This window comes from Lissotriton helveticus, chromosome 4_1 (genome assembly GCF_964261635.1).
Source record: "Lissotriton helveticus chromosome 4_1, aLisHel1.1, whole genome shotgun sequence".
NCBI classification, from domain to species: domain Eukaryota; kingdom Metazoa; phylum Chordata; class Amphibia; order Caudata; family Salamandridae; genus Lissotriton; species Lissotriton helveticus.
In genome coordinates, this window is record NC_136063.1 from 1609838519 (window position 1) to 1609854857 (window position 16339).

Consider the following 16339-nt stretch of genomic DNA (forward strand, 5'->3'; position numbering starts at 1 on the left):
GACAGGGTTTGATTTTAACATTTTTTTTGTTCTTGTTTGTGCTATTATAGTCCAATATGTACGTTTGTCTTGTCTTTTTGCTGCTATCTGTAGGTCTATCCATTTTTTATCCTGTAAGATTTGATTTTCTTTTAATTTTTGTCTTCTGCGATAGTTTTTTAGTTTATTGATTTCCTGTTTTATGGTGTCAGAGAAATACAGGAATTGTGCCCTAATTAATTTGTTTAATTCCCTTGCCTTGGGATCTGACGTCAATCTTTTGTTGCCTTGTGTTTTTATCATTCTTAGTTTTCCACTCTTCTGTAGTAGTTGAACCACTCTTCTGTAGTAGTTGAACCATGTTAACATGTTTCTCTGCGATTTTACTGAACCAGGGCAAGAGCAAAATGGGTCAGTAATTTGCAAGGCAGTCAGAATCTAAGCCATGCTCCTTCAACAAGTCCTTTACTAGTGCCTTTTTCATAAAGAGGGGACCATCCCAGAAGACAATGAAGAATTAATCACATCTGTGAGGAATGGACCTACAGAGCCAGCTACTGATTGAAAAATTTTAGGGGGGACAGGATCTCTAGGAGATCCACTCTTAACAAGGGCAGAAATGGTTAAGAATGCCTCTTTGTCCAGGGGAGGAAATGCTTCCAGCAACTGTCACCTACTCCTGACAATTGCTTCTTCAATAAAAAAGTTTATTTGAGTTTCGGAAAACAAAATTCAAATAGATTGGATTTTGTTGTGAAAGTATTCCGCAATTTAATTGCAACAACCGTCTGTTGGCTCGGGGATATGAGGAGCTGCCGTAGCTTGCAAGAGTTTTTGAACAATACTGAAAGTATCACGAGGTGAATCTGCTGCACAGGAAATGTTTTCATTATAGTAGCAGGCTTGAGCTCTTTTAATTTCAGTTGTGTATGTTTTGATGGTATCCCTATATTCCTTTTTCTTAGAGGGGGAGAAATCTTTTCTCCAGGCTCTCTCGACTTTTTTACGAATCTGATTGAGTTTACGAAGTAAAGGAGTATACCATACTGATTTATTGAGCCCTAGTTTCACTCGGTGTTTTTTTTTTGGAAGAACTCGACCTAAGGTCTCTTCCATCCAATTATTACATTGGTGGTTGGCTACTGCAGGATCTGGAATGATATAAGGTATAATACCGCCTAAAGAGAGGGCCCATTCATCTAACAGAAGTTTTCGCCAACAGCGAGCTGTTTTTTTGGTAGGTCGAACGGAAGGAATGACCACCTTAGGGGACCAATAAAGTGAGATCAAAGGATGGTCTGACCGGGTGATGGGAGTAGGCTCCAAGCAGCGCAGCTCCTGAAGGTTTAAAAATACAGGGTCAAGAAGGTGTCCTTTCACGTGAGTAGCCTGGGATACCATCTGCAAGAGTTGGAGGGCTGCGAGACCAGAGGAGAGTTCTAAAGCACTTTTTGATCCAGGGTCATCAAAGTGAATGTTTAGATCCCTTAGGATAATAAAATTGGAAACAGTGCTAGTTAATTTCATGATTGCTTCCGGTAGAGAGGATAGAAACTGGGCTAAAGGTCCAGGAGGACGATATATAAGAATACCCGAAAGGGAGAGCAGGGGTGAGAAATGGAGAAATGAAGGTTCTCACATTCAGTCAGAGGACTTCCAAAGGTTCAACAACTCAGATGGCTTTCTTAGATAACTCCCCCTCCTACTCCTGTCGACCTATCCAACCTTTGTAACAGATAATCAGACTGGGGGGTTTGGACAATATCAGGTCAGAATCGGAGTTAGTCCATGTTTCAGTAAGAAACAGAATTTCTGGGTTTCCATCAGTCAATAATATGTGCAACTCAGTGGAGTGTTTAGGTAGAGATCTACAATTAAGTGAAAGAATTTTAAAAGCTTTAACGGGCAATTCCGTGAGGGATAGAGGAGGGAGGAGTGTCTGTAACCTAAAAGGACAGTGCTGGCAGGTCGAAGCGGAGTTATAGGGATTGAGGGAATAAATACATTTCATCTCAGGAGTGAGGTTCGAACGTAATAGCTGAACAGAGCTGCAACAATACCTTACTGGAGAGGAAGAACCACACTTGCATTAAATTACATTTTTTATTCTCAAATTTGGTGCAAGCTTCCTTCAAGACAATGGACACTTACACAAAATTTGACATTAATCAGAATTCATAATGTGTCCATACAGGTCTGTTTAATTATTTTTTGGAAACTATCAAATTATAAACATACACATTACATATTTTTTTTAAATGTAAATTTAATATAATTTAGTAATTGCACTAGGCAAGATAAAACATTTTTTTAAATAAATGTAAAATCAATTGAGTTCTAAACTTGAATCATTTTAGTTATTTATCTATATCACATTTCCCCTTGTCTAGGTAATTCTCTTATTTTATGACATTTTATTTTTTCTTCACTTTTTTAAGGTGTAATGCTTATGTGTTTAATTTTTCATGCATTAAGTTAAAATAGTACTTAAATATAAAAAAATGCTAATTGTTTTTTTGGTCTAAGTGCCCATTATCATGATGAATACTTCCACCAAACTTTTAATGTCCATTATATTTTTTGTATGTGCCTTTGGACTTTAAAAATATCTCATTTAAAAAAAACTTTAGTATTTTCTGTCATAAATGTAAGTAAGAATATGTATTTCACATTTTTATCATTAACATATTTAACAGTCAATGAATTGTAAATGAATAATATTGTAAGGACAAACTTTGTAAACTTAAAATCTTTTTATTTATAAATAGGCTACTTCTTTTATTAACTTTTATTCAAATAACAAGAAAATTGTAGAGCAAAACGATTTCCCACAATAACAGCCTGTGGCTATCTTGCCCATAACTTGCCTCCAAAACATAGTCCAGGGAGTAACCTCTTCAGGAAGAGCATCTGTTGAGCACATAGCAGGGACCTCAAGGATAATTCTTGGGAGGGGTGGGTTTAGGTTTGGTAGGGATTAAGGACAGGTTACTGGTTAATTCAGAAAGAGGAGTAATGGTATGGGGTGGTAAAGGATTGTGTTTTGGAGGTAGTGGAAGCTGGAGTGGGTGATGTGCGTGTGTCTTTATGCTTGCAGCTGCATGTGGGTCTGGCGTTTGTTGTGTATTTTTATATTATTTTGTGTGTAGGTGTGCTTTTGTGTGAGTGTGTCGGTTTTAATGAGTGTATTGTGGTGGTTGGTATGGTTGCGGTGCTTTTGTCTGTATGTTCTGCAGTTGCATATGGATCTGGTGTTTGTTGTGTATGATTGGATGTGTGTTTTTTGGATGATGTGTGATATTTTACTGAGTGTGCACGCTTACTTTTGGATGGTGTTGGTTTGTGTTTAAGTGTGCTTTTGTGTGAGAGTGTTTGGATTTGATGAGTGTTTTGTGAGCGTGGTTAGTATAGTTGTGGTGATTGTAGTGCTTGTGGGTGTGGTGGTGATACTGGTCGTGGGTGTGGTGGTGATTGTGGTGCTTGTGAGTGTGGTGGTAGTAGGTGTGGTTGTGGTGCTTCTGGGTGTGGTGGTGATTGTGGTAGGTATGGTGGTGGTTGTGATAGTTGTGGGTACGTGAGTGGTTGTGGTGGTTCTGGGTGCTGTGCTTGTGGTGCTGTGCATGTAGTTTTAATTGTGTGTGCATCTTGTTTTGTGTTTGTGTTTCTTTGTGTGTTTGTGTTTATGTGTGTGTATAAGATTGTGCTGCTTCTGTCTGTTGGAATGGGTGTTTACAAAACACTAGATATGCTTGGGGTGAGTTTTGGGATTTGGGTTGAGGAAGGGACATGAGTTGGCAGAAGGTTGGGCTGGTTATGAGGCTGGGGTGAGTGAGGAGGCTGCTATTTTTGCAAGCAAGCTCTGCATGCCAGACATTGAACTATGAATGGCATCCAGAAATCCAACCATTTGCTGCATTTGGCAATTTAGCCCCTGGATGCCATTCACTATCGCAGTCTGGCCTACAAAAATGCTGCATTATAATTTAACAGCCTCCTCACTCAGTGCATCCAGGGTGACAGTGGCAGGAGGTGAGCTGCCTGTGGCACAGGAGACCCCAGCATTTTTAGGGAGTCCGGTTTGGCCAACTGGGGGAGCAAGCCCTCAGCCCTCCCCTCTCACTCCCGCCTTTCCTAACTTCCATTTGGCTATGACAGATCAGATTAGCATGCTAATCAACTCTATTAAATCAGGGTCTCCTTTAGATCCATGTCCCCCTCCTATTCTGAGCGCTTTAACTGAGGTTATCACTTCCCCGCTCGCAGACCTGTGCAACTCCATCTTCCAAACAGGTATATACCCTGAAATCTGGAAAACAGCGGTCATCAAGCCCTTGTTAAAAAAGCCTTCCCTGGACCCCGCAGAATCAGTCAATTATAGACCAATTGCCTGCCTCCCTTTCCCGGCTAAAATATTCGAAGCCATTATGAACAAACAGCTGGCGAGCTTCATCGACTGCCATCAGCTCCTAGATGACACCCAGTTCGGTTCCAGGAAGGGCCATGGTACAGAGATGGCATTGATAAAGGCCTCGGATGAGATTAGGACTATACTGGACCAGGGTGGGGCAGTGGTCCTAGTACTCCTAGATCTATCCGCCGCCTTTGACACAGTCGATCACTCCATCTTGATCGACCGTGTCACATCCCTGGGGGTGACCCATCGTGCCAGGGACCTCATTGCCTCCTTTCTGGCAAATCGTACCCAGGCAGCAAGACTAGGCACCTTTTACGCGCCAATATTTACCCTCCCATGTGGGGTGCCGCAGGGCTCTTCGCTAAGCCCCACATTATTCAATATATATGTGGCTGACTTGGCGAGAGTCATTAAAGCACAGGGTCTCCGTTTAACCACCTATGCGGATGACACCCAATTGGTGTTGGCGATACACAAAGATGGACCAGCTGTGGCCGCAAGATTTCAGGAAGGAATGAGGTCCATCAGTTCATGGATGTCAAGCAATTGCTTGAAGTTAAACTAGGACAAAACCGAGGTTATGACCTTTGGCAACCTTGCACCGGAATGGTCTTCCATCTGGTGGCCCAGTGAAATGGGACCACCACCGACCCCGGTTGAGAAGGTCAGAAACCTCGGCGTTGTGTTCGATGAGAAGCTGTTGTTAAAACATCACGTGAACACGGTGGTCTCCTCATCTTTCTTCATGCTAAGGAAGATCAAAAAACTGTTGCCATATCTCCCTCCAGGAGCAGGGAAAACCTTGATTACCACTCTTGTTTTCTCAAAATTAGATTATGGTAACGCCCTTTTCCTTGGCACACAAGAACAGATCCTATCTACACTACACTACTAAATGCAGTGGCCAGAATTCCGCTTGATATCCCCAGCCGCCGCCCCACCTCCATGGCCATAGGCCAGCTGCATTGGTTGAGAGTTAAGAGTCGCATAAAATTCAAGGCACTCTGTATCGCCTACAAAGCCATCCATGACTCTGGACCATGGTTCCTTAAAGATGCTTTTCGTATTTATGCTCCGCAAAGATCTCTTCGTTCTGCTGGCACCTATCTTCTTGCTGTCCCGCGTACCAGAACCACCAGCTGGGGAGACAGACGCTTTTTGGTAGCCACCCCCAGGCTGTGGAACTCTCTTCCTTTGCTCATCAAAACTAGTCCAACCCTCACTATCTTCCGCAAACTCCTGAAAACTTGGTTATTCCATCAATGATTCATGGGGTAGCTTCATCTCAGGAAGTCTGATCTGTGCCGAGACACCCTCGGGTATTTGTGCGCAATAATAAAAAAAAAAGAGGGAGAGTGGAGATGTGTCTCTAGGTGGTAGACAAGGATGGGGCTGCAACAGTTCTGGTATTGTCCAACACCACTAATGACTGATCACTTGTGGAGGCCTCCGATGATAATGACAAGGTGGTGGCCCCCGTTGTAGTCCCCTCACACTCCATGCCACTGTGGAATTAATAAGCAGGGATCAATTTATTTTTTCCTTCTAAAAATAGAGTCTATTTTTTCCTCCGCATTACTGTTTGCTTCCACAACTGTGTCCAACGGTGTCAGATGTTTCAACACCCATAACACAGGGGCCAGCTGCTTCACTGGCTTCTTGGCCAATGTCTAAAGTTTTATATTTCACCTGCTTCAAAGATTTTAAACTTTGTTTTTTTCTTATTTTTGCCTCCAACATCTAGGGAACATTTTCAGAAACAATTAGTTTTTTTTTTAAATGTAAAAATCTATTTTATTTAATCAGTATTGAAGTTGCTTATGAATGTATCACGCCCTATGCATTTGCTTATGCTGTTGAAGAAATTAAAAAATAAATACAAAAATGTTGTTTCAACCTGCTTCTACAGCATAATTAAAAACGTATGGCTTGATACATTTTTATCGACTTTAGTAGAGACATACAAAAATAAAATTTTCTCTAAAATTTCTAAGTTATATTTAGTTTGTTTTACTATTGTGAAAACATATTAAAAAAATATTCTGGCCTTCGGTTTAGTCAACAATTGGTACAACATTACAGAAAAGTTTTAAATGCATTGGTTCATATGTATTTTTAAAATTAAAACATCCAAATGCAATTTATATATTTTTTAAAAAGTTTAATTTGATGCATTTCAAATATTTCTAAAAGAGTCATTTTTTGTGCCTTATTTTGAGTTTGGCAGATGGGATACTTCAACATATATGTAAAGGAATTCCAATCCGTCAATTTCCAAGTGCATTATGAAATATTGCCCTAGTAATAGGTTGGACAAAATATCTGCTTTGTTAGAGAAGCAACATTCCATCCGCCAGAGTCCCTTCAAGTATTCTATTTTTGTTCATTATTGATGTATCATCTGGACATAACAAAGGACATGAAAATAATGTTTTTTAGTATGTACTACTCTGTCACTAACACGTTCACATTTCTGTCTATTTGCTTCTAAAGTGTATGTCCATAGAATTTATTTTTCAACAAACAGATTGACTTGCATGCACATTTGTGAATGAGTAAGACATCATGCAAAATTGTCATCGTTAATATAATTGAATTGCTTTTTACATTTGTAGCTGTTTAACTTTATTTTTTTAGTCATTTTGGCTCAAGAGTTTACTGTTTCTTGTTGATAATACTAACTCAAAAATGTGAAATATTTTATGCCCTGGCTCTTGTAATAGGTGAAATGTAACATCCTTCATAATTGTGACAGAACATCACATCTGACACAAATAAATGTTTTGGTCTGTTTCATACAAATGTCCCGCATAAAATCTAACAAAATCATGTTTAATTTATTTTAGGCAGGCCTGAGTCTGCTCAAAACAATCCTTTGTAAGTGATCAAAAATATATTGGTATCATTTTGAACAAGGTATTTTTGAAAAAAAAACTTAATACACCCTGTGCAAAACTTCCACTTTCAAGACCTCTTCTTGTGCATTGGTTATGTGTCAATCTTTAAGTTGATGCCAGATTTTGTTGCTGTAACAAATAAGAGTTATTTTAAAGGAACCCCCCCCCCCCAACAACGTGCCCCCTTCATGCTGCTGTCTAGCTTTCAACTACCCTTCAAGATGGGGATCAGTCACTGCAAGTAGGCAGGCCATGGGGAAGGGTCAGGGTGCGGTGCACACGCTTCAAATGTTGGAACGACTGGCCACGGCAGGACTTGAGCTGACTTCTTGGTCCAGCTTCGAAGGTCCACCCATCTTTCCGGCAGTGGATGCCGCACCGTTTGTAGACCCCCTCAGGAGCTGCACCTTCTTGGTGATGGCCTTCTAAACCAAATCTCCTCCTTATCGGAGTTGGCCTGAAAAGTACATAAAATAAAAAATGAAAAACATTTCTGTGATTTTTTATTTTTTATTTTGATGTAACACAATTTTGAGAAATCATTCACGAACAATTTAAAAAAATGTAAAATAAAATAAAGATTTTGTAGTAACCTGTTGAGTAACCTCACAAGAGGGCACATGGGAAGCAACATGGAGAGCCCAACAGTAGCTCTCTAATGGATATGAGTATTGTAAACATGACTACTATTAACCCGTTTACCACGGCGATGGCGTTCTATTATGTGGGCGGGGCCGACTCCCCCAACGGACGTACGCAGCACTACCAAGGTACTGCTTGGGACGGCCATTGGCCGACGGCAGCAACGAAAGGTTTAATCTCTCGAAAAGAACATTGAGTGAAAACAGAAAGCACTTATTAAGCTAAGGCCTCTCCTTTTGTCGTCTATGAGGATTTTATTATGTAGATATCAGGATAAATGTATTCAAATACATTAGAAAGTTACAATTTAACAAGTGGCACCTTTTGAAACCCACTGAGCACAGAGTCTGTGACGACTCCTTCACTAGCAATCCTATTACCCACTGTAACACAGAGGTTTAACCTTGAGGGATGTGGACACCTTAGTAACACTCAATACAACAAAGTAAAGGGGGGTCCTAGGGAATTTTAAGACCTGCGAGGATAGAATCCATAACAGTAGCAAGTCAACACAAGAAATCCTCTGGTCTGGGTAAACAACTATTGACATAACATGTTGTACATTAAAACCGATGACAGAAATGATCTCAGGATGCTTCTGAAGGAGTCCCATTACCCACAGAGTGGCATGCTTCATCTTCTGGAATTCTCCTCTTGACCCCTAGCCCACCAAGGGCTACAACCCCCTCACTGTGAGGGGGTGCTCAGGGATGTTTTTATTCCAATGCTGTTTAGGATATACTAAATCCTTTGGATGAGAAGACACTAGACTGGCTATTTAACGGGTGCATTACAAAACATAAATCAGTTATAATGTGAGGGAAGTGATACTAAAACTAGCTACCGGGAGAGACGGGAACTTTATTGATTTGTTCCTGGTGCCAGGATTAAAAACAGAGCAAAAGCAGTCTGAAATAATAACTGCATGCTGTGGACGCAAACAGGTCTACATGTTTCAGCCTAGAGTACCCTGGAAGGTGTCACAGCTATCGTCAGGACCATCAAAAGTTATGCTACTGGGTAGAAAAGTGAATAGCGATAAATAAAGTATATAAATACAAATCCACTAATCCCACAGTTGGTGTTCGATTTACTGTTCGTACCTGTGGAAGACAGAAGCAAAAAAAGGGAAATCAATAATGCATAAGTCTCTTGAAACAAACAATAGGGGACAATCGTGACCATGCTATACGCTTTCTCTTCCTTGGTCCTTTACGTCCGAGAAACAAGAAAACAAAGTAAAATAAGTGGCTTACCCGTTATTTACGGATAAGGAACCTCACCTCAACCTGGCCACAGCTCAAGGGAGAGGCACCGCTCTGAAAAAAGGAAGTTTGCTGCGTCAAAAGAATACATGTCTATAGTAGTCACTTTGACACATTTCCAACATTATAAGATAAAAACTGTTCACAGAGTCAATCAGCATAATGTATAATTCTGTTAGCCCACTGGTGGCACTTGGTAAAAATATAGAGATGACTCTCTAGTAAGATGTATTGGTAATGCGTCCAAACCTAGCTCTTCGTTCTGAAGCCAATTGTTGAACTGTGAGTCTATTTTAAGTACGAAAATGGCATATATGTAGTAACATAGGCGCTCATTTGAGAATGCATCGGACAGAGGCATGCACTGAAAAGCACACATCAATAAAAGAGAAAGGACTCTTATGTATGATGTATAGGTATTGTTTCTTAATAATGCCTTTTTATTGCCAATTGTTGGACAGTAGTCCAAAATGGAGCCACCCTGTGATGGTGATAGAGGTGCTAATGCTCAGGAGGAGCATAAATCGAGAGCACTAGGAGCGAGGTAACTACTGGTTATCGTAGTTATCCTGCTAACAAATCTCTAGGCCAATCCGCTCTTAACACAATGGATATGCAAAGTTTGGTCTACTCGTGTTATTTAGTTTAGTTCAGTGCAGCATTTGTAGCACATATATAGACAAACACATGTCGGTATGGAGGCTTGGAGAAGGCATTTATGTGCACACATCCAAAGTAGATGTTATCAGCTGCCCGTAAATCAAAAGTGCCACACGTTTAGCATAGATAGCGCTATAAAGTGTGAGCGAGTACGCGATTAGGCAAGGTAAACTTGGTCTACTCGTGTTATTCAGTGTAATTAAGTGTAGCCATAGTAACATACACATACAAACGCCGGTATGGAGGCTTGAAAATGGCATTTGTGTGTACACACCCATAATAGATGTTATCTGCTGCCCGTAAATACAAGGGGGCAGATTTACAAGCCTCTTGCGCCACTTTAACGTCACTTTTCCCACGTTAAAAGTGACGCAAAAGTGGCGCAAGGGGCTTGTAAATCTGCCCCAAGGTGTCACACATTTTAAACAGATTGCGTGATAGCGCTATATAGTGTGAGAGAGTAAGGGAATGGGCAAGCTAAACATAGACGCCCTGGTCCGTCCAGTGTGAAGTTCTTAGAGCTTTATTTCTCGTGCAAGTATGCAGCCTCACCACAAGACGACCTGCCGCCACAAAGAGAAACACGTTGTCAGTTGTTCAATTTAATTTTTAATTTTAATTTTAATTTATGCGTTTTTATATAGCGCGGACTTTACCCGAAGGTGTCAGAACGCTTCACAATAGGAACAGTAATGATACATGAGGAGAAAATTACAAGTGAACAAAGTACAAAAGCAAACATTAAGTTACATGAAGCAAAAGTGACAATCGTGAGCAAACAAAATAAATGAGGTAGCAAACGGTGCATTACAGGAGGAAAAAGTGACGTGTGCAGGTTACAAGAGAAAACAAAGTACAATTAGAGGTATCATACTGCAATATATGGTAGACACTCAAGCACAAGAACAAACGTTACGTAGGCAATGGTGGCACTTGTGCAAGTATCAAAAAGCCAACAAAACTGTGAGAGGTAGCAAACAGTTTGTTACAAGAGAAAAGTGGCGTGTGCATGTTACACAAGAGTACCAAGCACAGGTAAAAGGATATTACTGCAAAAAATGGCAAACACTCCAACCCCAAGAACACACTGGGAAGGCACTTCCACAGTCATGGAGAATAGAATTTTCAGTAATGGGAGGTCTTCCTTCAGATAATAGAGAGGGCGTGAATTCAATTTGGAGGTGTCTTTGGAGGAGGAGATCTTTGAGGTCCGTTTTGAAGGCCTGGGAGGAGGTTGTGGTCCGGAGCTGAGGCGGAAGTGAGTTCCAGTTTCTCACTGTGTTGCCTGAAAAGGATTGGACCATCGATCTTTCCTCCTTGAAAGTGGGAGGTTCAAGTAGTAAATTTTCCAAATTACGAGATGGTCTAGAGCCTCCAGAGAGTTTCAGTTTATTCGCCAGGTAGCGAGGAGAGGGGAGTGCAAGGTTTTGTGGGTAATATAGGCAGTCTTGTAGATAGCTCTAGCCTCGATGGATAGCCAGCGGAGGGTGGATAACATCGGTGTGATGTGGTTGCTTCTTTTGGCCCCATAAATGAAACGAGCTGCTGAATGGAGAACAGATTGGCTACGAAGAGCCACTTACCTGTCCGTCGGTGCACGAGGGTCCTGGACGCTGGGTTTAAATCCTAAGCATCTAGGGCTAGATGTACGTAATTCTATTTTACCGACTCCTAAATACCGAATTTTACCGATTCGGTATTTATGAATCGGTAAAATAGAAGGAGGGAGATGTAGCTAATTTTCAAAATAGAAATACCGAATCGGTAACATTCGGTATTTACCGATTCGGTAAATACCGATTCGGTATTTCCTATTGATTCCTATGGGCTGTGAAGCCCATAGGAATCAATGAGAAATACCAAATCGGTATTTACCGAATCGGTAAATACCGAATGTTGCAAGGGTGCAGGAGGAGTCACTTTGACACCCTCTAGCACCCGAAGTAAAGGCATGTGTGACAGTGTGCATGCACAGATGTGCATGCACACCTGGATTCGGTATTTTACCACACAATAGGATTGTGTGGTAAAATACCGACTCTTAAGGGCCTGTGACACTCTCAGGAGTGTCACCTACATTTGGAATTACCAAATCGGTAAAATTACCGATTCGGTATTTTACAGAATCGGTAAATTTTCCGAATCGGTAAATTTACCGATTCTGTAAAATATTGGCCCCTACATCTGAAAACCCAAATACCGGTCAGTACGGCCGAATTCGGCCGTTACCGACCGGTATTTGCTCTCCTACATCTGGCCCCTATTTATTTTTATTTTTTTTTTGATGGATTTATAACGCGCTAGAATCGACTCTACAAGAGTATCTCTAGTGATGTAATCATCTCACGGTCTCGCTACGATTGCTGGGAGCAGTGATGCATGCTGGGGTGTGTAGTCACTGCGGTCCAGCTGTCAATCACATTAGAGAGCGATGCTCTCTGCCATCACAAATGTATTTAATAAAACGTGTTGGAATGTATAGTTTTTACGTGTAGATTTTCATTGAAAAATTGCATTCGATTTAGTAGGTCTTGTTCTGCTGTCAAAAATATATTCTACAACCGTGTTAGAATGTAATAATTTAATGTATAGCTATTCCTCAAAAATTTGCATTCGATTTAGTACCTTTTCTTATAGGTACCCAGTGTCTGTTACCCGAGCACAATGAGTATTTCTCCTTGTAGAGGTATCAAATATGTTCGATTGTTTAAAGCCAGACATGCTGCTATAGTTAAATATACAGGCTACCATTTATGATAATATACAGTGCCCTAAAGATACAGTATAGTATCATTAGACACTCAAGCCAGGGAGCTGGGGACTGTACAACTGCCCAGTAGAGCCCATTCTTGTTCAACAACCTCTCCTGTTACATAAAATCAGACGGAGAGTGAAATGGCCTCACATGTTGGGTTCACCAAATAAGTTAGCACACACTTATCAGCAGACTGTGCCGTTCCTTAGCGAAATGGCTGGGGTTGGGCCATTGGGTATTCTAGTTGGGCAGGATCTTAGGCCTGTTGAAATACATAAACAGCTGACATCTAAAATGCTTGAGGTGTTTTATCCTGAAGTAAGCATCAAGGAAAAACCCGTTGTATCCCATCCCTGGTATAACGCCTCCTGCCGCAAAATAAAAAGAGATTTATTAGAAGCTATAAAGGCCAAGGACAAGCTGAGGATAAAGGAACTTCGGCTGCAGTATAAGCGGGTGATCCAAACAGGAAAGAAGTCCTGGGAAATCAACAACCGGGAAGATCTGAGAATTGCTCTACAGTATAAGGACTTGAAATCCTTCTGGACAATAGTTAGTGATGGTAGGAGTAAGGGTAGATCAGCTATAACTCCAAATATAGCACGAACAGTATGGGAAGCTCATTTTGGAACCCTGTATGCATTCTCGGGCACTGACGATTTATCACCTTCTACCATGGGCCCCCTCCACGAGTATCGACTGGCGGGGAGACCTGAGATTACTATTGCTGAAGTAGAATCTGCGATCGTCAAGTTATTACCTAACAAAGCACCTGGTCTTGACAAGCTTCCAGGGGACCTATTTAGGACAGAACCAAAAATATGGGCTCCCTATCTCTGTGTCTTGTTCAATTCCATTTTATTGGGATTGGACCCGCCAGATACCTGGCGTGGCGCAGAAATAGTTCCCATCCACAAAAAAGGCTGTCCCCTGATACCTACCAACTACAGGCCTATCAGCCTGATAGACATCACCCAGAAGTTGATGGGACATATAATGTTGGAAAGAGTCCAGGCTTGGGTCGAGGAAAATGAGATCTTGAGCACTCTTCAGGCAGGCTTTAGGTCGTGTACGTCAACCATTGACCAGACATTCAGACTTCATGTCCTGTATTGGAAAACAGTGAGTGTGGAGGGTGGCAGCCTCTGCCTCATTTTTGTGGACCTGAGGTCTGCTTATGATCTGGTCCTTAGGGAAAAACTGTGGAGTGTTCTCTTGGACCTCGGCATCCCAACCTACCTCCTGGATGTGCTATTTACGCTTCATACAGAAACCTTTGCCCAAGTGAGATGCGGGAAACACGGAGAGCTGACAGCCCGCTTCCCGGTTAAAAAGGGGGTGCGCCAGGGGTGTGTCCTTGCCCCTACCCTTTTTATTTTATTCATAAATGGGCTTATAGATCATCTATTAGGTATAAGGGACATTGATGCCCCGAGATTAGCCTCAGGACGGGTACCCGCATTGATGTTCGCGGACCACACTTTATTGTTGTCCAAGACATCAACGGGTATCCAACGCATCTTGGATGGCTTCGCCGATTTCTGCGCATTAAGAGGCCTGGAGATAAATTTATCAAAAACTAAATTTATGATTTTCAACCCTCCAAGGCAGACCCGACCAAACCCAGTACTGAAAGGTGTACCTCTGGAGAGAGTAAAGACCTTTGAATATCTGGGCATTACCCTTGAAGAACATCTGATATGGAACGCCCAAGTAGCTAAGGCAGCTTTAAAGCTGACTCAGATGGTGGGCGGGATATCGAAAATGCTCAGAGTATCGGTTTATAAGGCTGCTGTTATAGAAATATATAAAATACATGCTAGAGCAGCTTCCATGTACCGGGCGAAGCTGTTGGGGCACCATAAGCCCTGGAGTCTTTCAAGGGTAGAGCACTCATTTATGAGGAACTTGCTGGGATTGCCAGCTAGCACCCCGCTAGTACCTCTTCGGTTGGACCTAGGGCTACTCCCCATTGAGGAGGAAGTGGCCTTAAGGCCACTTACTTACTGGAGAAGACTATGGTCAGTACCTGAACTGGCTCCATATCGAAATGAGCTCAGGGATGTGTGGGATGAAATCAGAAATAAGAAAATCCCGTGGTTAAATCACATCAAGGAACTCAGTAGTAGGATTGGTCTACCCGAGCTTTGGGGAACACCAGAAGTATCGTGCCCGATATTATCTATGGCCGATCTGGTACAAAGCTACAGGGACCACAATCTACTAACTCTGCACGTGAGATCTACAGCCGGTAGACTGACAACCCAGTTCCTCCTAATAAAAGAGGATTACAAAAAGGAGGACTTCCTTGACGTGATCTATCCAGCAACGGCAATGAAGTTGTATATGCAATTTAGGATGGGCAGTCTGCCGCTTATGTCATTTACCAGTAAATGGGACTTAAGTAAAAACACTGAGTACCCAGCGTGCAAATACCATCTTGAAAATGAGATCCACGTTCTCTTCTTTTGTCCCCATTATCAGGCTGCACGTAAACGCTGGGTGAAACCTATCTGTAGGAACCTTGGCTTCAGAGAATGTTATAAGGCCTTTAGAGCATTAAAATATGATACGCACCCACCTATCGTTTATGCCGTCTCTCGCTTTTTAAACGGGATGTGGCAAAAACGCAGACATTTTTCATGAATTAAGTTTCGAATTTATGTACTTTTATGAAATCCAAAGTATACTTCTGATAACTATTTTCCATGGTTTAATTCGATTTTAACATGTGATGGTTTTACTTGTGTAATATAGGTGTATATATATATGATTGTGTTTGTCCTTGATCTGTTTTTATGTTATTTATCTCTTGTAATATAGTGTTATATGTATTTTATCCTGTACTTTTATGGTCGGTTGTGACCGAAATAAAGTTATCAAAAGTAAAGTAAAAAGTATCATTAATGTAGAGAAACATAGTGATAAGATTGGTGTATTAATCTAGTAAATAAATCTCCTCGTGAATCTCTATTGATTCTGGGAGTTACTCCATCGAAATAGTGGGTTTGCCAGATATGACGTTTGCCTGTTATCAAGGAATAGGATGATATTGCTGGTAATAGATCATGGATGCGAAATGTAACATGGTGTTGCACTTCTCAAAGGTCATGTCAATGCAAGAAGGGAAACCCTCTGTCTTAACAGTCAGAGAGGGTCACATAACTATGCTCACATGATAACCCACCAAATATGTGTGGTAAATTGTAAATTGTAATAGGTGATGTGTGTTCTTATAATTATTTCAGATGGAACAAGACTGCCACTGATTGCACTTTACAGGCATTACAACAGATTACAGTGCAGTCCAGGGATTATCGTCATTTAGCACTCTGATGTCACTATGTAGTTTGTGCACCCATCTTTGCTCATTGATGAATAGATACCTGGCTATGTCAGATATATGAGTGGGACTGTAGGGTTGTTCCAATACTGTCCAGGACAGTTCTTCTGCTGTGTGGTTTCTGTCAAGAAAGTGATTGGTGAGCTTTGTTGCTTTTTATTTGCACTGGATGGTGCTCTTGTGCTCCATGATTCTTATTTTTATCTTGTGTGTGGTCATGCCCTCATATTTTAGACCACACGGGCACGTCACATGATAGATCAGCCTCTCACTGTTGCAGTTGGTAGGTCGGAATATTATCCATGGTCTATCCGTGCCTATGTCAACAGTGGTGGTGTGTTTTATCTGTGGGCACATAGCACACGCGCCACATGGAAAGTGGCC